Below are 18,408 nucleotides of genomic sequence, written 5' to 3'. Positions count from 1 at the left end.
AACACATGTTATTAAAACACAACAATTAAAATATTTTGATATTGGGATGCAAATAAACAGAAAAATAGAGCAGGATAAAAAGTCCAGACATTAGCCAAAATATAGGTGGGATGAAAGTAAATCTCATATCAACAAATGGTATTCGGACAACTGAGAAGAGATTTGGAAAGAGAAAAGTTTCAAACAATGTTCTCACTCTACACCAGGTTAAATTCAAAATAGGTCACATATTTACATGTAAGATGATGAAAATATGAAACCACTAAAAGAAAACATGGGTGAATTCCTTTAAAATTTTAGGGCAGGGAAGATTTTTTCCTGGAAACTTCAAAATCAGAAACCATAGAAGAAAAAATTGATAAATTGACTACATAAAAACATTTTAAACTCCTCAATTGCAAATGTAAAAATCAAAGTAAAAAGAAAAATGGGATTGGGGGGCAAATTTTAAAATATTAATTTAATGTAAATAATGTTTATCATGGAAATTATACATTATAAGTGTACATTATAATGTCAATTATAACATTTCCCAAATATATAAAAAGCATGTAGGGGCGCCTGGGTGGCTCAGTTGGTTGAGCGTCCAACTTCGGCTCAGGTCACGATCTCACGGTCGGTGAGTTCGAGCCCCGCGTCGGGCTCTGTGCTGATGGCTCAGAGCCTGGAGCCTGTTTCAGATTCTGTGTCTCCTTCTCTCTCTGACCCTCCCCCATTCATGCTCTGTCTCTGTCTCAAAAATAAAAATAAACGTTAAAAAAAATTAAAAAAAAAAGCATGTGGAAACCAATAAGAAAAGACTAATAGCCCGATATAAAAATTGATACAATTACTTTGTAGAAATATGAATGGCCCTTCGCCTATAAAATAGGTTTAATCTCACTTAAATAAGGGGGATAGGAATTTAAACAACACTGAATACCATTTTCAATCTGTGACTTTGACAACAGGTTCTTTTGGCAAGTATGTAGGGAAACCAGTATTCCCACAAACTGCCAGTATAAATGCAAACCGGCTCAGCCATCAGGAGTATCTCAATCAGAAACGTATTCACCTTTTGCCCTGGCATTTCCATATCTGGAAATTTGCTCTATAACGATACTCTTTGCTCCGTAACTCTACTCTGATGAAATGACATGTGCACAAGATTGTTCGTTATAAGACTGTAACAGTAAAAAACTGAAAATAACTCAAGTATCCATCGGTAGAGTAAGGTAAATGAATTATGGTAATCCATAATGGAATATCATGTGGCATTTTTCACAACAGGGAAGTTTTTTTGTACTGCTTCAGAAAATCTCTGCTCTATTAAGCGAAAAAAAGCAAAGGGCATGTCCTAGTTCACTAGGTCGACCCTATCAAAGCACCACAAACTAGGTGGCCTAAAACAACAGAAATGTATTGTCTTATAGTTCTGAAGGCTGGGAGTCCAAAGACAAGGTGTTGGCAGGGTCACCGTGCCCTAAAGCCTCTAAAGAAGGGTCCCTTCTTGCCTCTTTCAGCTTCTATTCTCGGCGGGCAATCCTTGGCCTTCCTTGGCTTTGCAAGAGCATGACCCCAGCCCCCACCTCGGTCATCACACACCATTCTCCCTGCATGCCTGTGTCCAAATTTCTCTTTTCATAAGGACGCCAATCATACTGGATCAGGGTTTACCCTAATGACCTCATTTTCACTCGATTACATCTACAAACATCCTATTTCCAAATTAGGCCATATTCACGGGCAATGGAGCTTAGGATTTCAACATATATTTTGGGCGGGGATACAATTCAACCCATAACTATCCAGAATAATACATAGTAAGCTGCCTTTTGTGTAAGAAAAGGTGATAAAAGGGGCACCTGGGTGGCTAGGTCGGTTAAGAGACCGGCTCTTGATTTGGTGCTCTACACTGGGTTCTGAGCAGACAGTGTGGAGCCTGCTTAGAATTCTCTTTCTCTGCCCCTCCCCCGCCACTTGTACTCTCTCTTTCTCTCTCTGTCAAAACAAATAAACTTGAAGAAAAAAAGAAAAGGAGACAAAAATATACTGCTAGCATTTATTAAGAAGTCCTAGGGGGGGCCTGGGTGGCTCAGTCAGTTAAGCATCCACTTCGGCTCAGGTCATGATCTCGCGTTCACGGGTTCAAGCCCCACGTCGGACTCTATCCTGACAGCTCAGATCCTGGAGGCTACTTTGGATTCTGTGTCTCCCTCTCTCTGCCTGCCCTGGCTCATGCTCTGTCTCTTTCTCTCTCTCACAAATAAACATTAAAAAAAAAGAAGTTCCAGAAAAATCTGGTACATATAGTATAATAATAATATCAGAAACTAATATAAGTTTTTATCCTGGAGGGTGGGCAGTGAGGCAGAAATAGGCGAGAATGGAAGCAAGATTATATGCTTTCTTACGTTGTTACTATATGTATTTGTTATAATATGAACATTTCACTTTTTCAGAACACAAAAAACTAATTCAACAAAATCACTATGATACACTGAGAGCAAACGGCAACTGTATTTTGGGTCCAGGGTGACAGGATGGCATAGCATGACCTCAGGGGTGTCAGCCCCTATGCCCAAACACACACTTCGGTGGCATGGGGCCAAAGCAGTGCCGACAGAACAAACACCCACAGCTGAATTCTGAACTCTATGCTGAAAACTTCAGAGTTCTGATGGGCCCCAGAAGCTTCAGTACCAGTTAGTAGCAAGAGAGTCTAAGGTAGGTAGCGATTCCACATCAAAAAGAGATAACGAGGAGGTACCTTTATGTGGCTTTTTTTACACTGCAGAGACCTCACCAATTGGTCAAGGCTGAGAGGATCTGTTTGTGAACACACGTGAGATGCTCCCTAAAAATTTCTATATGGGGCGCCTGGGTGGCTCAGTCGGTTGAGTGTCTGACTTCGGCTCAGGTCATGATCTTGTATTTGTGGGGTCAGAGCCTGGAGCCTGCTCCAGATTCTGTGTCTCCCTCTCTCTCTGCCCCTCCCCTGCTCATGCTCTGTCTCTCAAAAAATAAAATAAAACGTTAAAAAAAATTTTTTTTTAATTTCCAAAAATAGGGGCACCTGAGTGACTTGGTTGAGCACCCAACTCTTGATCTTGGCTCAGGTCACGATCCCAGGGTCGTAGGATCAAGCCCCACGTTGGGCTCCATGCTGAGCATGGAGTCTGCTTGGGATTCTCCCTCTCTCTCTCTCTCTCTCTCTCTCTCTCTCTGCCCCTCCCCTGCTTGTGCATGCTCATGTGCTGTCTCCCTTTCAAAAAATACGTAAAAAAATAAATAAAAATAGAGGTGCCTAAGTGGCTCAGTCGGTAAAGTGTCAGACTTCAGCTCAGGTCATGATCTCACAGTTCGTGAGTTCAATCCCTGCATCAGGCTCTGTGCTAAGAGCTCAGAGCCGCAAGCCTACTTCGGATTCTGTGTCTCCCTCTCTCTCTGGCCCTCCCTGCCTTGTGCTCTCTCTTTCTCAAAAATAAGCAAATATTTAATAAATAAATAAACAAAATAAATAAATAAAACAATTTTTAAAAACTTCAAGAAACAATTTAAAAGGATTTTGAAGGAGGCACAGGGCCTATGACAGGGAAGTGTTTATTACTACTGTTTATGTGATCCCTGGGGTTCAGTCCTGCCACGTCCAAGCTGTGTCACCTTGGGCAAGTTGCTTAACCACTTTATGCGTCAGTTTCGTCGCCTACAAAACAAAGATCCCTTCCAATTTCCATTTTTGTACTCCTCCTAGAGGTGAGGACGCCTGCCCACTTCGTGTCAGGTTTGGCCATGCCAGCTGTCCGAGGGAATGAGAGAAGAAGTAATGGGCAACGTGTCTGGGCAGAAGTTTTCAGAACTGTCACACGGGTCAGCCATCTCTTCTCCCTCCGCGATGAGACCAAAACAGGGGCTTTCCCCTTGACCTTGACACCGAGCTGCCGAGCAACAGCTGGCCTAAGGCCAACATCAAATAGGAGTGAGAAATGAATCTTTGCTGTTGAAAGCACTGACATTTGGGTTTGCTTGTTACCATAGCCCTACCTAGTCAACACTGACGGAGAGATAGCACTTTCTCCCTCCTAGGGTTGTTGTGAGAATTAACTCACTTAGTTCATTAGAGCATTTACAACAGCATCTGACACGTAGTTATCACTAGTTAATGCTCGTGACTGTTCTTTTGATTAACATCATCATCAGGCTTGTGTGGTGACACATGACTGGATGAATGGGGAAAAATGAGTAAATCTTAATAAAATGCTAAGTTTTGCATTTATTGTATGCATGCTTTACCTACACTATCTCATCTACAATTTTATATCAGTCGTGCAAGGTCGGTTTTATGAGTTCCGTTTCTTGTGTTTTTTTATTAAAATTTTTTTTTCAACGTTTATTTATTTTTGGGACAGAGAGAGACAGAGCATGAACGGGGGAGGGGCAGAGAGAGAGGGACACACAGAATCGGAAACAGGCTCCAGGCTCTGAGCCATCAGCCCAGAGCCCGACGCGGGGCTCGAACTCCCGGACCGCGAGATCGTGACCTGGCTGAAGTCGGACGCTCAACCGACTGCGCCACCCAGGCGCCCCTCTTGTGTTTTTTTAAACGTTTATATCATTTTGAGAGAGAGAGAGAAAGCATGAGTGGGGGAGAGGCAGAGAGAGAGGGAGAGCAAGGATCCCAAGCAGGCTCCACGCTGTCAGTGCAAAGCCTGACATGGGTCTCCAGTCCACCAACTGTGAGATCATGACCTGAGCTGAAATCAAGAGTTGGCTGCTTTGCCGACTGAGCCACCCAGGCACCCCATGAGCTGTTTAACAATGAAAAAAACGGGGAAGTTTGAGAAGTTAAATGCAAGGCTACACAGAATAACAAGTAACAGAGCTGGTATTCAAACTCGTTATGGTTGTCTCCTTCCACTTTACTCCACAGCTCCCCTCTGACCTGGGACAATGTTGAGGAACTCAAAACGTTTTCAACACTGTGCCACCCTCAAAATGGCAGTTGGCCTGATCCAGTAAGCCCCAGTGATCCCCATGAAGCAGGAATGGTATTCTCCCCTCAAATCACGGCATGAGGTTGCCTTCTTTTGTCTCCTTCTTTTTCAGCTCACTCACTCCCACCTCGTCCCTCCTTATCATCTCAGCAAGTCCAGAGCTGAATTTTCAGAAATTGAATTGGTAGAAAACGGAACAAGTAGAATAAGCAGCAGAGCCCATGGCTGTGACCTCCCTGCTCCCCCCACCTCTGCCATCCCATCCGACCAGACTGATCTCAACAGCTGTGCCCCCGGCTCCTGCCTCTTGTCTCCACTAGTGTCCACAGACCTGCTCTTTCAGGAACCTCTGTCCCTGAGGAAATGGGGACCGTGACAACATACCACACCATGCAAGTGCCGTTCCCTTCTCAGATACAGATGGGCCCTGTGACTCCTAATTTCTTGTCCACTCAAATCCTCACAGTCTTTTCTCCACTCACTGGTCAGAGTGACTGTTCCAGAGCGATACCAAATCGTATTGCTTCCTGACTTCAAAGTTCCAGTGGCTCCTATCACACATGGAATAAATCCAACATGCTTATCATGTCACATGTTAACTGGTCACTGGATGCCACTCAACCTGATTTTCCCCTCCCTCTCTCTTTTGTTCTCAACATATTAGACACGCTGTTCCCTTCTCTGTGCATGACTAAAAAGGATCACATGAACAAGTAGTGACCAGGGAGAATAGGTTGCTTAGGAAACAGAAGAGAAATACTTAAGATCTAATTAGTATCCTGATGGAATTCCAAAAAGCTATTGCATCCATAAAACAAGAACAGGTCCCTATGAAACAAAAATAGAGAGGGCACACAAGAAAAGAACCAAGAGAGATTTCTCACAAATTAAAGACATAAATATCAAAATAAAACATTCAATAGATAAGCCAACTCATAAAATAGAGATAAAATCCAAATTAGAGTCCTAAGAGCTAATATTAGAAAAATCTTACAGCAATGAAAGCAAAAGTAATAAGCAAGATATGAGACATATAAGATGACTCCAGATGGTCCAGCTCCCATATGAGAGATGTTCCAGAACAGAGAACACAGAAAATGAATGGAGGAAATAATCAAAGAAATAATAGAAGAAAAATGCCCTGATCTGGGGAAAACTGAAGAGACGTGGGTCTTCCAGTTTAAAAGGAGCACGACAAATTAAGGAAGATGAATGAGAGTAAAAGATGTAAACCTAGACACATCCCAGTGAAATTAAAGCACTTCAAAGAAAGAAAAGAGAATACCCAAAATTTCCCAAAAAAGAAAAAAAAAGTTCCTATGAAGAAATAAATAACAACCTACTGGTGTCAGATCAGCAACAATGAATGCCACAAGAAAGTGAAAGGTTAACTTCAAGATTTTGAGAGAAAGTTTGGCAACGAGTATTCAATACCTGGCCCAAATTTCAACTGAATATAAGAAATGATTACCAATGCTTCCAAACAACTAAGGACCAGGGAAGCTAACCTTCATTGCACCATCTCTGGAAATAAATTACTTGAGGAGTTATTTTAGCAAAATCAAAAGGAATTCCAAGCAAGAACATATATAATCTAAAAAATAGTATAATTCAGAAGTGCCTGGATGGTTCAGTCGATAAAGCGTCCGAATTTGGCTCAGGTTATGATCTCACGGTTCATGAGTTCAAGCCCTACATAGAGCTCTCTGCTGTCAGCACAGAGCCTGCTTCAGATCTTCTGACTCCCTCTCTCCCTGCCCCTCCCCAACTTGTGCTCTCTCTCAAAAATAAAATACACATTAAAAGCTTTTTTTAAATATTTAAAAAATAGTATAATGCATTCAAGAGAATGCATTCAAGAGAATGCAAAAAAGAGAATCTTGGGATGACTGTAGGCAGCTTGCCTTGAAAAAAAGTGGCTCTAATTTAATCAGGAAGTCAGAAGTCTCTTAAAAAAAAAAACATGATGTTCATTCAATATATATTTTGAATATGCAATTAGGATTTCACTCTTCTGTAGTCATGAAAGTAATAAAAACAATACAGCCCCAAGTAAAACAAAAGCTGTCAAAGAAAGTCACAGAATATATAAGGCAAATTAGAATGTGAACCATTTTCGAGTAGTTGCTGCGGTGGGGGGGGGGGGGGAATTCCATTGACCTTGATGCTTGGAATTTTTTCCTTCAAGAGGTACAGATTCAAGGAGGTAGGATTGCATTTCCTTTTCTGTAGGTCTGATCACCCTAATTTTTTTCTTTAGTGATTAATACCTTCAGAATCATTATATTGGAATCATTATGTTTAATTTGAAAATTAGTCTACAGACATGTAGACAAAGAACATAGAAGACTTAATGACAATTAGAGAAAAATAATCCTTGACAATAAAGAACTAATGATGTCACTTAAGCCAAGCATAGAGGAGTAAAAGGAAACATGGGGGGAAATTGTAAATACAGCAACTTTTGTGTTTTACTTATGGGCAACCGGTAAACAATGTCAAAAGTCAGGGTCAAAATTAGTTAACATACAACTACCTAAATTAGAGAAGTATGGGAATGTTGGGGGGTGAAGAGGGAGGCGAGTATGTTAAATTCAGGGAGTCAACAGATATTTTAAAGTTTACAAATCAATAAATAGAAATATATAAGCATGCTATTTAGAGTTTGGTAGTAAACAAGCAGAAAGAATTAATAACAGAGAACATTAAAAATTATTTGGGGGGGGTGTAATTTTACTTTTTATTTTATGCCCTCAATACTACTAATTATGCTTTTACTCTGCGTGGTAGACAGTACAATGATCCCCAAAGGTGTATTTCTTTTCTTTTTTTGTTTTTAGTAAATTTATTTATTTAGTAAATAAATTTAGTAACTAAAAATTTATTTAGTAAATTTATTTTGAGAGAGAGAGTGCAAGCGAGGAAGGGGCAGAGAGAGGGAGAGACAGAATCCGAAGCAGGGATTTCCTCTGTCTTTCTTCTACCAACAGGCTTAATTCCGTTTGTCTCTATTTCTTTAAAAAATGTTAAAGCACAATCACTTCTCGGCCTTTTGGCGAAGATCAAGTGTAAAAAAATTTAAAGCATTTTTTAAAAAAATGTTTATTTTTTATTATTTGTTTTGAGAGAGAAAATGAAAGGCAGAGAGAGAATCCCAAGCAGGCTCTGTATTGTTTGCGCAGAGCCAGATGTGGGGTTCCATCCCACAAATCGTGAGATCGTGACCTGAGCCGAGATCAAGAGGTAGAAGCTTAACCAACTGAGCCACCCAGGTGCCCCAAGATGTCTCTTTCTTAATCCTTGGAAACTGTGACTGTTACCTTACATGGCAAAAGAGACTTTGCCAATGTGATTAAGCTACAGATCTTGAGGTGGGAAAATCATCCTCGATAATCGTAATGAACTCAATATAACCACATGGGGCCTTAAGGAGGCAGAGGGCAAGAGTCAGAGAGGAGGTGTGACAGCAGCAGCAGAGAGTGGAGTGAAGGGGAAGGAAGGGGCCAAGAGCCAAGGAAGCTTCTACAAGCTGGAAAAAACAGCGAAAAGAATTCTCCCTTATGGTCTTCCAGAGGAACACAGATTTGCGGACACCTTGATTTTAGCCCCTAAGGTTCATTTTGAACTTCCGACCTGTAGTCCTGGAAGATAATAAATTTGTGTTCTTTCAGGCCACTAAGTTTGCGGTCATTTATTCCAGCGGCAACAGGAAACTAATATACTCTGAATGTGTTATTTATACTACTTTTTTAAAGGTTTAAAAGAGGAGCATCTGGGTAGCTCAGTCAGTTGAACGTCTGACTCGTGATCTCAGCTCAGGTCATGATCTCACAATTTGTCAAATGGAGCCCCACATCGGGAGCTGCGCGGACAGCACCGAGTCTGCTTGGGATTCTCTCTCTCCCTCTCTCTGCCTCTCATTTTCTCTCTCTCAAAATAAATAATTAAAAAAAAATAAACATTTTAAAAATGCTTTAAAAATTTTAAAGAAATAGGAACAAACAGACGCAAGCCTGTTGGTGGAGGCAAGGTGGGAAATGGAATGAAATCCCACCGTCTTTTCTTGGGGAAGGCAGGAAAGGCCATGTTTTTATTTTGCATTATATGAGTTTAAAAAATTCAGGAAGATCCGCTGTCATAGAAACCCAAATGCTGGATTATTAGCCATGATTCTGTTTTGAAAGACTTCCAACCTGGTAGACCAAGGGTCCACTGCCCAAGGACCAAGCTAATGCCTGTGCATATGGATATCTCTGAGGAATCGAGGCCCTATGAGAGGGCGATGGCCTCACTCTTGCCCATTTATTTAGAAATCAAGGTGGCCATCAGTCAGAAGGATTGGCAAGAGATCCCAGGACAGTGCCTAGGAGAGATGGGCTCGGTTACATCGAGTAGCTTGGTTACAGCCAGACAGGTAGGAGACCTCCTTTCTCTTAACCCATCTCCCCTCTACTATTCCTCCGGGTGATTTCTTACCCCCATGCCAGCACTTGGCACTTGAGAAGAACCTGGCAGGATGACTCCTAAGCACATCACTAATGTATTTTGATAGAGAGATTTGGAAAGTACTCTTGGTCGTACTGTGATCATCGAAAAAGGCGCTCTTCACCCCTTCCCCCCCCCCCCACCCCTTTAATCACAACTGTGTGCAGGGTTTAAAACCACCAGAGATGTCCTTGGTAGTTCAGGAAATCTTGTTGGTGTAACTCAAGTGAAATGTGCTCTTTCTCCCCCTGAAAAAGAGGAAAGGAAGGTGGTGACAGGGCAGGTGACAAGCCCAATTGGGAGTATGGAAGTGTAGCTGGGGGGCGGTGGGGGGACTAAACGAGTGCATTACAGCTCCTTTTAAAAACTTCTTTATCGGGGCGCCTGGGTGGCGCAGTCGGTTAAGCGTCCGACTTCAGCCAGGTCACGATCTCGCGGTCCGTGAGTTTGAGCCCCGCGTTGGGCTCTGGGCTGACGGCTCAGAGCCTGGAGCCTGCTTCCGATTCTGTGTCTCCCTCTCTCTCTGTCCCTCCCCTGTTCATGCTCTGTCTCTCTCTGTCCCAAAAATAAAATAAACGTTGAAAAAAAAAATTAAAAAAAATAAATAAATAAAATAAAAACTTCTTTATCGTAACACTCAACACGGCTTGAAAGGATCTGCATTTCTCTGAGGCCCTCAAGTGTTGATGTTTCTCCTGCACCTGCCAAGTCACTCCTAAAACTGACATTCTTTCTTGCAGCCAATGGAATCATTCTACTAAAAATTAGAATGACAGTCCGTTGAGCATTGGCCTTTGGCTCAGGTCATGATCTCACGGTCCGTGAGTTCGAGCCCCGCGTCGGGCTCTGTGCTGACGGCTCGGAGCCTGGAGCCTGCTTCGGATTCTGTGTCTCCCTCTCTCTCTGCCCCTCCCGTGCTCACGCTCTGTCTGTCTCTCTCTCTCTCAAAACTAAAATAAAAACGTTAAAAAAAATTTTTTTTAAATAAAATAAAAAACTGGAATGAGTTAACAAAAAACAATTGGAACGAGTAGACTTTGCAATGCATTGTTTCATGGAAGAAGAAGAAGAAGAAGAAGAAGAAGAAGAAGAAGAAGAAGAAACAACCACTCAATTGGTGAATGCGTCCCAGGACAAAGACAATGTTTAATCAAAGCACAGGGAAAATAAAGTAAAGTACTCAATCTAGGATCTAGGGACAAGAATGTCTCATTTAAGGGACAGTTATTGTGTGGTTGATCCAACGTATAAATGGAAGGCTGAAGGGACACCGAGCGATCAGTTTAAAGCCATCATTGAGGCCGTCCCCCCAGTGAAGAAATGGCTTCCAAGCGAAGCCCAGGGATTGGCCCGAGATCTATTAGGTGGTAAGTGGCCAAGCCAGGAATTGAATGCAGATGTCCTGACTCCAAGCCCAGTGCTGCCTGCTTATCAAGCTGCCTAGCTGTCACGGAGACTTTGTGATGCCAGCTGTCTGTAAGTGTGTATCACTTCTGTTCACGTTTTCTTAGCCAAAGCAAGCTGCATATCAATGAGGCAGGACATATAAACCTCGGAGGGTAGTGAGTAAATGGGAGCAATAATACAACCTGTACCAATTCCCTCTGTCCCTTTGGCCCAGCGGTGGTAGCAGCTGTTGATAATCTCTAAATCACCTCCCTGTCCTCCGCTTGCCTCCTCTACCCTCTAGGTCTCCGACCCCCTGCACTGCGCTGGCGCCTCTCTGTTGAAATGTTCTAGTCGTTTCTGCCTCCTAGTTAGGCCGACCGTGTCTGCCACATCCACACGAGAGCCCTTTCCACGTTTCTGGATGTGCTGGGCCCAGATAACAATATGTGGTGTGAATTTTGTTAAAGTAGCATATCTAAAAATACCACGTGAGTAATAATCATGACGGTGATCAAACTTGTGTCAGTGGGGGTTTGGTTCCATTCTGAGGGACGGAAAATCCAATGCAACGGTGGCGTGAACAAGAAAGAACTTTCTCGTGCACATAAACCAAGCCTAGAAATAAGTGACCAAGGGCCTGATTTGATAATTCTGTCTCCATCAGGCACATTGGCTTCCAAGTGACCATCCTCCAAGATGGACTACAGCAATAACGAAATGTTCTAGAACTCAGTAGTTCAGATGGCAGCCTCCTGCGAACCCACACTTCCAATTATTTTGAAAGGCACTAATTGCCTGTATTAATTTTTTGTTTTGGCTTAAAAAACGTGTAAACAGACATAATCTATTGTATTTATTTTTAAATGTTTTTTAAAATTTATTTTTGATAAAGAGACTGCGTTGAGCAGGGGAAGGACAGAGACGGAGAGAGGGACAAAGGATCCGAAGCTTGCTAACAGCAGCAAGCCCGATGTGGGGCTCGAACTCACCAACTGTGAGATCATGATCTGAGCCAAAGTCGGACGCTCAACCGAATGAGCCACCCTGGCGCTCACAGACACAATTTCAATTGGCCAAAACTCTGTACCTAACCACAGCTAGCTATAGAAGGGACCAAGAAATGCTAATCTTTATTCTAAGCAACTATGTGTTTGGCTACAAAACAGGAGTTCTGTTATTAAAGAAGGAGTAGAGGGAATGGACATCCAGAAAAAACCAGCAATTTCTGGCACTCCCCACAAACATTTGTGCAGGTTGATAAATCTCAAGTAACTATTTCTGCATTCAAAGCAGCTACAAGCCCCAGGGAAGACAGCCATTTTTTGACTTGGATTTGAGAGGAGAGAACTTATTTTTCAGAACCCCGAAGGAGATGTGATCAACAAACTGTGCTCTCCTCTGAATTATAAAAAGAAATAAAGCAGCTAAACAACAAGTTGAAACAGAAGTTTGCTACAAATGCTATTATACTGATATTCACTAAAACTAATGTAGTCAATGTTTATATAACACTTTTTTTTTTAGAATTTACAATTACTCTCATTAAATCCTCACCCAAATTTAGGAGTCTGTATTACCACCCTCATTTGAGAAATAGAAGGCTGACATTTAAAGAATTTAAATGATTCTCCCAAGTTTAAAAACAATGGACTAACATTAGTGTCCTCAGAGCTCAGAATCTATGCTATTCCTCACCCTGTAAGCAGGAGTTTGTGGAGTTTGACAAAGCCCTCCTGTCTCCATGTTAGCGGCAGATGATGATGACTCCCACAAAATCCCTGGGTGACACTGGAGATCTGAGCTACGTGGCGTGGTTGAGTCACTGAAAAAAAGATCTAGCCCTTTGTTGCAAATTTGTCTTTCTGTAAACCCAGGGGGTCTTGCCAAAAGCTACACTTTTTTCTAAGTGAAATGTGCAGGCAGAGATGCCTGGCAATCACAAATTCTCCCACATGCTCTGCTTCCTGAGACTGTTAGCCTGCTACTGACCAGCTTTCTGCCTCAGTTTTTATACGCACTCCCTACACTGTTAGACCTTCAGGTGGCGGTAAGTTTTGTGTTTTTAAAAAAATAAGAAGTACCACGCCCATGTTCATTGCATTCACAACAGCCAAGAGGTATAATTGATGGATGAATGGATAAAGAAAATGTAGTATACATGTGCGATAGCATATTACACAGCCTTAAAAAAAAGAAAAAAATTCTGTCACACGCTATGACACGGATGAACCTTGAGGATGTTATACTAAGCGAAATAAAACAGTCGCCAAAGGACACAGACTGCGTGATCCAACTCGTATGAAGTATCCAAAGTAATCAATGTCATAGAAACAGAAAATAGAAAGGCTGTGCCCAAGGGATGGAGAGAGGAGGGAAGAGGGATTAGGTTTAATGGGTATAGAGTTCCAGTTTTGCAAGATGACAAAGTTCTAGAGATCTAGAGATCCGTTGCACAACAAGGGAAATCTACGTCACACGACTGAGCTGTACATGGAAAAATGATTCAGATGAGAAATTTAATGCTAGGTGTTGTTTGAACCACAACTTTCAAAAAGAGAAAAAATTTGCAAGTAATACCGTACGAAGTAGGTTTCTCCAGGCGAGAAGTAGGATGCTGACCCAGGAATCACTGCACAGTTCAGAGGAGCCAGTCGGGGCCCTAACTAGGCAACTAAGCCATAGCTTTGGGGTGCACCATGCTGAATCAGCCACTGAGGTTTTTAAGTCTTTGCAGCTGGATTGCATTAAATGCTGCCAGTGCAAATCTACAGAGAAGGCAAGGAGAGGAGGTGCATGAAGGCAGAGTGCTTTTCACACCAAAGGTACCACATAAATATTTTTACAGTTGAATTGATTGGACTCTAATGGTATCTGGTGTTGACTCTTGATTTCGAAGATCAAGAGTCTCCTAAGAACACACAGTGATGAGTTTCCCATCACGGGCCTCCAACTGATCTTGACTCCACGACACTCGGGCTGTTTGTGTGGCTCATGGGTGTGAGCTGGGACTGGCTCTCCAACTTCTGCTTTTCCCTGGAACTGGATCCTGGGTCCACCCTCCTGATTTTATCTCTTCCTCCAGATTAGATTTGCTGGCTCCCTCTACTTTTCCCCTCTGCCCTAGTGAACTCCATCTATTCTATACTTTTCCTCTTGCTCCAGCCCCGGTTTTATGTTTTCAAAGCTTGGACCCAAAATGCGTTACACTTAGCACAAACCCTGGGATTCATTAGAACACAGTGTGAGGAGCGTTTCGCATCTGCATACAACAGCCAATGAAGGTCTGATAACAGCCTTCTGTGCAAAATAAGGACCCATAAGCCATTCGTAGAACTGTAGAACTACAATGGCTGTGGAATCCTCAGTCTCAGAGGGGGTGACTTTCAGGGAAAATCTGATCTATCTTCCTATTTTCAAATTGTGGTAATCTGAAAATATGCAGATACAAGTTATCACTGTCAGATATGCAAATTAGCACAAAGGCACATAAAGGCCTGAAACTTGATTCACATTTTTTATTAAAATAGGAAAGACCAGGGTGCGTGGGTAGCTCAGTCGGCTGGATGACCGACTCTTGATTTCGGCTCAGGTCGCGATCTCACAGTTGTGAGATCAAGCCCCGTGCGGGGCTCTGCACTGGCTATGGAGCCTGCTCAAGATTCTCTCTTTCTCTCTTCTCTCTCCCTCTCTCTCTCTCTCTCTCCCTCTCCCTCCCTCTCTCTTTCTCTCTCCCTGCCCCTCCTCCACTTGTATCCCCCCCCAAAATAAAAATAATAAACATAAAAATACTTTATGAATAAAATAGGAAAGGACACACAAACCCTCTGCAGACCCTCTTCTTTGCCCTGATAATGTTTTATAATAATGTTTTATAATAAATATATTATTTATCATGATAGCATATTCATTCCTCTGCATGAGTTTTTCTGACGATGATAAACTGAGGCTGAAGTGATAGAAACATATTCTGTAAGACCCCCCGACAAGGGAGATCTCAAGACGCAGCAACGTAGCCTCCAAAGGCAGAAGAGCAGCCTTGAGGTTGATTTCTGATCAGAGAGCCCAAGTTCTACCCTCGGCTCTGCCACTTGCCACCTATATGACCTTGGGTAAGCTCTTTAGTGACTCTCGAGCCCTGTTTCTGTTCATCTACGTAAGGGGGATAAAAATACCACCTGCCTGATAAGAGCTGTCGGGACAAATCGATGTAAAGAAGATCAATGTAAAGCTCTTAGCACGGTAATTCTTAACACAGAGTAAGATTTAGGTAAGTGGAAATAGTGAAAGCGATATAGAACACCTGTTCCTGCCATGAGAGGGCAGGTTTTAAAAGAATTCTGAGAATTGACTATAGCACAGCTGCAATTTATACTCACGACAGTAGGTGGCACTGGTACCATATCTATGTAGCACTAGGTTGCCCCTGATTTGAATTTTTTTTTTTTTTTTTTTTTTTACTGCGTTCCTGCGCAGCTTTCTTTTCCAGGAATAGCAAGCCGTATTTTCCCCTTGATCTTTTTTTTTAAGTTTTTCTTTTTTAATGTTTATTTATTTCCTTTTTTTTTTTCAACGTTTTTTAATTTATTTTTGGGACAGAGAGAGACAGAGCATGAACAGGGGAGGGGCAGAGAGAGAGGGAGACACAGAATCGGAAACAGGCTCCAGGCTCCGAGCCATCAGCCCAGAGCCTGACGCGGGGCTCGAACTCACCGACCGCGAGATTGTGACCTGGCTGAAGTCGGACGCTTAACCGACTGCGCCACCCAGGCGCCCCTATTTATTTCCTTTTTGACAGAGAGAGAGAGAGAGAGAGAGAGAGCAAGCCAGGGAAGGGCAGGGAGAAAGAGGGAGAGAGATATGCCAAGCAGGCTCCATCCACACTGTCCATGCAGATCCCGATGCGGGGCTCAAACTCACAAACTGTGAAATCATGACCTGGGCTGAAACCAAGAGTCAGATGCTCAACTGACTGAGCCACCCAGGCACCCTTCCCCCTTGATCTTTTAATTTGTGCTATGCCTTCCTAGTTTCATCGGCTATTTTCGGTAGCATAGCATAGTAAATTACACTGAAACCTTGGGTTGCAAGTAACTTGGTCTTCAAGGGCTCTGCAAGATGAGGAAACATTTCTGGTAAATTTTAACTTGATGAACGAGTGATGTTTTGCAATACGAGTTCTGCCAAGACGAGCAAACATTTCTGATAAATTTTAACTTGATGAACGAGTGATGTCTTGCAATACGAGGTCTGCAAGATGAGCAAACATTTCTGATAAATTTTAACTTGATAAACAAACGATGTCTTGCAATACGAGTAGCACGTGATGGCGAACGTCATGTGATCCCAACTGAGCCAATGGTTCTTGAGATTTGCTTTGACATACAAGTGCTTTGGATTAGTGTTTCTGGAACAAATTATGCTCACGAACCAAGGTTTTTACTGTATTTCTATTTTAATATGCAGACACAAATTGTCATGGGCTGATTTCATAAAATTTTATTTTGAAGTTTTGCCCTCTTTCTAATGCATTCCCTAAACTTGACTGTATTATTCTACGTTGGGCATTGAAACAAGAATATTTTACATCTGTGGACATCTTTAAACCCAAGAGAGTTTCAAGCCCCTTTTTTCTAGGATATCATAGGATGTTTTTATCAGAAGGAATGTTTGAAGAAAAGACTTTGAGCATGGCAAGAAGAAAACTACCAATGCTTCTGAAATCATTCCTCAATTGCTTGATGGATATCCTCATGGTTAATTCAGCCGTGACGATAATTATATTTTCCAATTCGATTCGTGTTATTCGTGAATTTTATTTCCTATGCTGTTGCCATCGCAACTAAGTGCAGGTGATTCTCTCGCCCAGCTGAGAAGGTTCAGGGCTCTCTTGCATCACAGGGTTTAGAGATTCCCTAAGAGTTAACTCAGTCCCTAAGGGTAAGGAGGCTCACTCAGAGCCAACTTTAGGCAAACACGGGCTCAGTGCAAAACGTCTTTGTGCAACCACACCCCCAAAGTCTTGTTTGCAACTAGAGTTCTGTGGTCTGAGCACAAAGGGTGGTTTGTGAGATCAACAACAGGGGCAGGGCTGGAAGTTCACACTGGCCGGGGAGGTGAACACGGAGGGTCCCGCTAATGCCTCTTCGGGAAGCAGCCGCAAGAGCCTTGCAGGAGAATTCAGAATGACATCTTACAGCCCACCGAGAGGCCCACTCTACCTAAGAGGGCACACTACTGACAAACATAGCAATCGGGCTGACCTGTTTAAGCTTCTCTGTGGCAAGTGAAATAATTTTGAAACTAAATTCTTTTCTGTGTGTAAAGATGGGGAAGTCTGGGGGCGGGGGAGGGAACTGAACGTCGCAGAAACTGAAATATCACGTGTTACCGCGTGGTAGTAAATTTGGTGAAAGAGGCCAGTGGGTTTCTTTGGCCTGTGAAGTCCCCTTATGTATATATCAAGACAAGAGAAAAGGGTTAACTAGATGATACGATAAAATTCCGGCGTGAAAATACTCATTGTTGATTCCGTGAGCCAGTTTATATAATCAGCAAACAATAACAATTTGGTCTCCAAATCATGTCTCCCACTTTCTCGTGCTGGATAGAGCAATCCTGAATTCTGCTCTAACGGTGGTGTTACAGGACTTCGCTTCTTATTTCTGGTGAGTGGAGATACGTGACATTTAGCCCTTAAGTGTGATGCTGTCTGCTTGTTTCCAAGATACACTCTGCATCAAGTTGAGGACGTTATGTCATTCTTAGTTTACTAAGAGTTTGGATCAAGAATGAATGTTAAGGGGCGCCTGGGTGGCTCAGTCGGCTAAGCGTCTGACTTCGGCTCGGGTCATGATCTCCTGGTCCATGAGTTCGAGCCCTGCATCGGGCTCTGTGCTGACAGCTCAGAGCCTGGAGCCTGTTTCAGATTCTGTGTCTCCCTCTCTCTGACCTTCCCCCATTCATGCTCTGTCTCTCTCTGTCTCAAAAATAAATAAACGTTAAAAAAAATTAAAAAAAAAAAAAGAATGAATGTTAATTTTAATCCAATGTCTTTTGAGTATCTATCCAAATGATCATTTGGTTTTTCTCTGAGACTTTTTTTTTTTTTTTACATTTTTAAAAAAGTTTATTTATTTTGAGAAGCGTGAGAGAGCATGCAGAGGGCCGGGGGGCGCGGGGCCGCCCGCGGCGGGGTGGAGGATCCCAAGCTGGCTCCGTGGATGTGACACTTGAGCTCACAAACCATAAGATCATGACCTGAGCCGAAGTCAGTCACTTAACCAACTGAGCCACCCAGGCGCCCCGTGAGGCCTTTTGATGAGATGAATTCTGCTCTTAATTTCCTTTTTTTTTTTTTTTTTAATTTTTTTTTTCCAACATTTATTTATTTTTGGGAGAGAGAGAGACAGAGCATGAACGGGCGAGGGGCAGAGAGAGAGGGAGACACAGAATCGGAAACAGGCTCCAGGCTCTGAGCCATCAGCCCAGAGCCCGACGCGGGGCTCGAACTCACGGACCGCGAGATCGTGACCTGGCTGAAGTCGGACGCTAAACCGACTGC

At 42.7% G+C, this 18,408-nt stretch overlaps 1 pseudogene; it reads left to right on the top strand.

Moving 5' to 3' along the window:
* Positions 1-8,009: 8,009 nt before the first annotated feature.
* On the top strand, positions 8,010-8,149 carry LOC121040013 (uncharacterized; annotated as a pseudogene).
* Positions 8,150-18,408: the final 10,259 nt, after the last annotated feature.

The sequence above is a fragment of the Herpailurus yagouaroundi genome, unplaced genomic scaffold, assembly GCF_014898765.1.
Source record: "Herpailurus yagouaroundi ecotype Mexico unplaced genomic scaffold, PumYag 181, whole genome shotgun sequence".
Lineage (NCBI taxonomy): Eukaryota > Metazoa > Chordata > Mammalia > Carnivora > Felidae > Herpailurus > Herpailurus yagouaroundi.
This window is presented reverse-complemented; position numbering and strand designations above follow the sequence as displayed.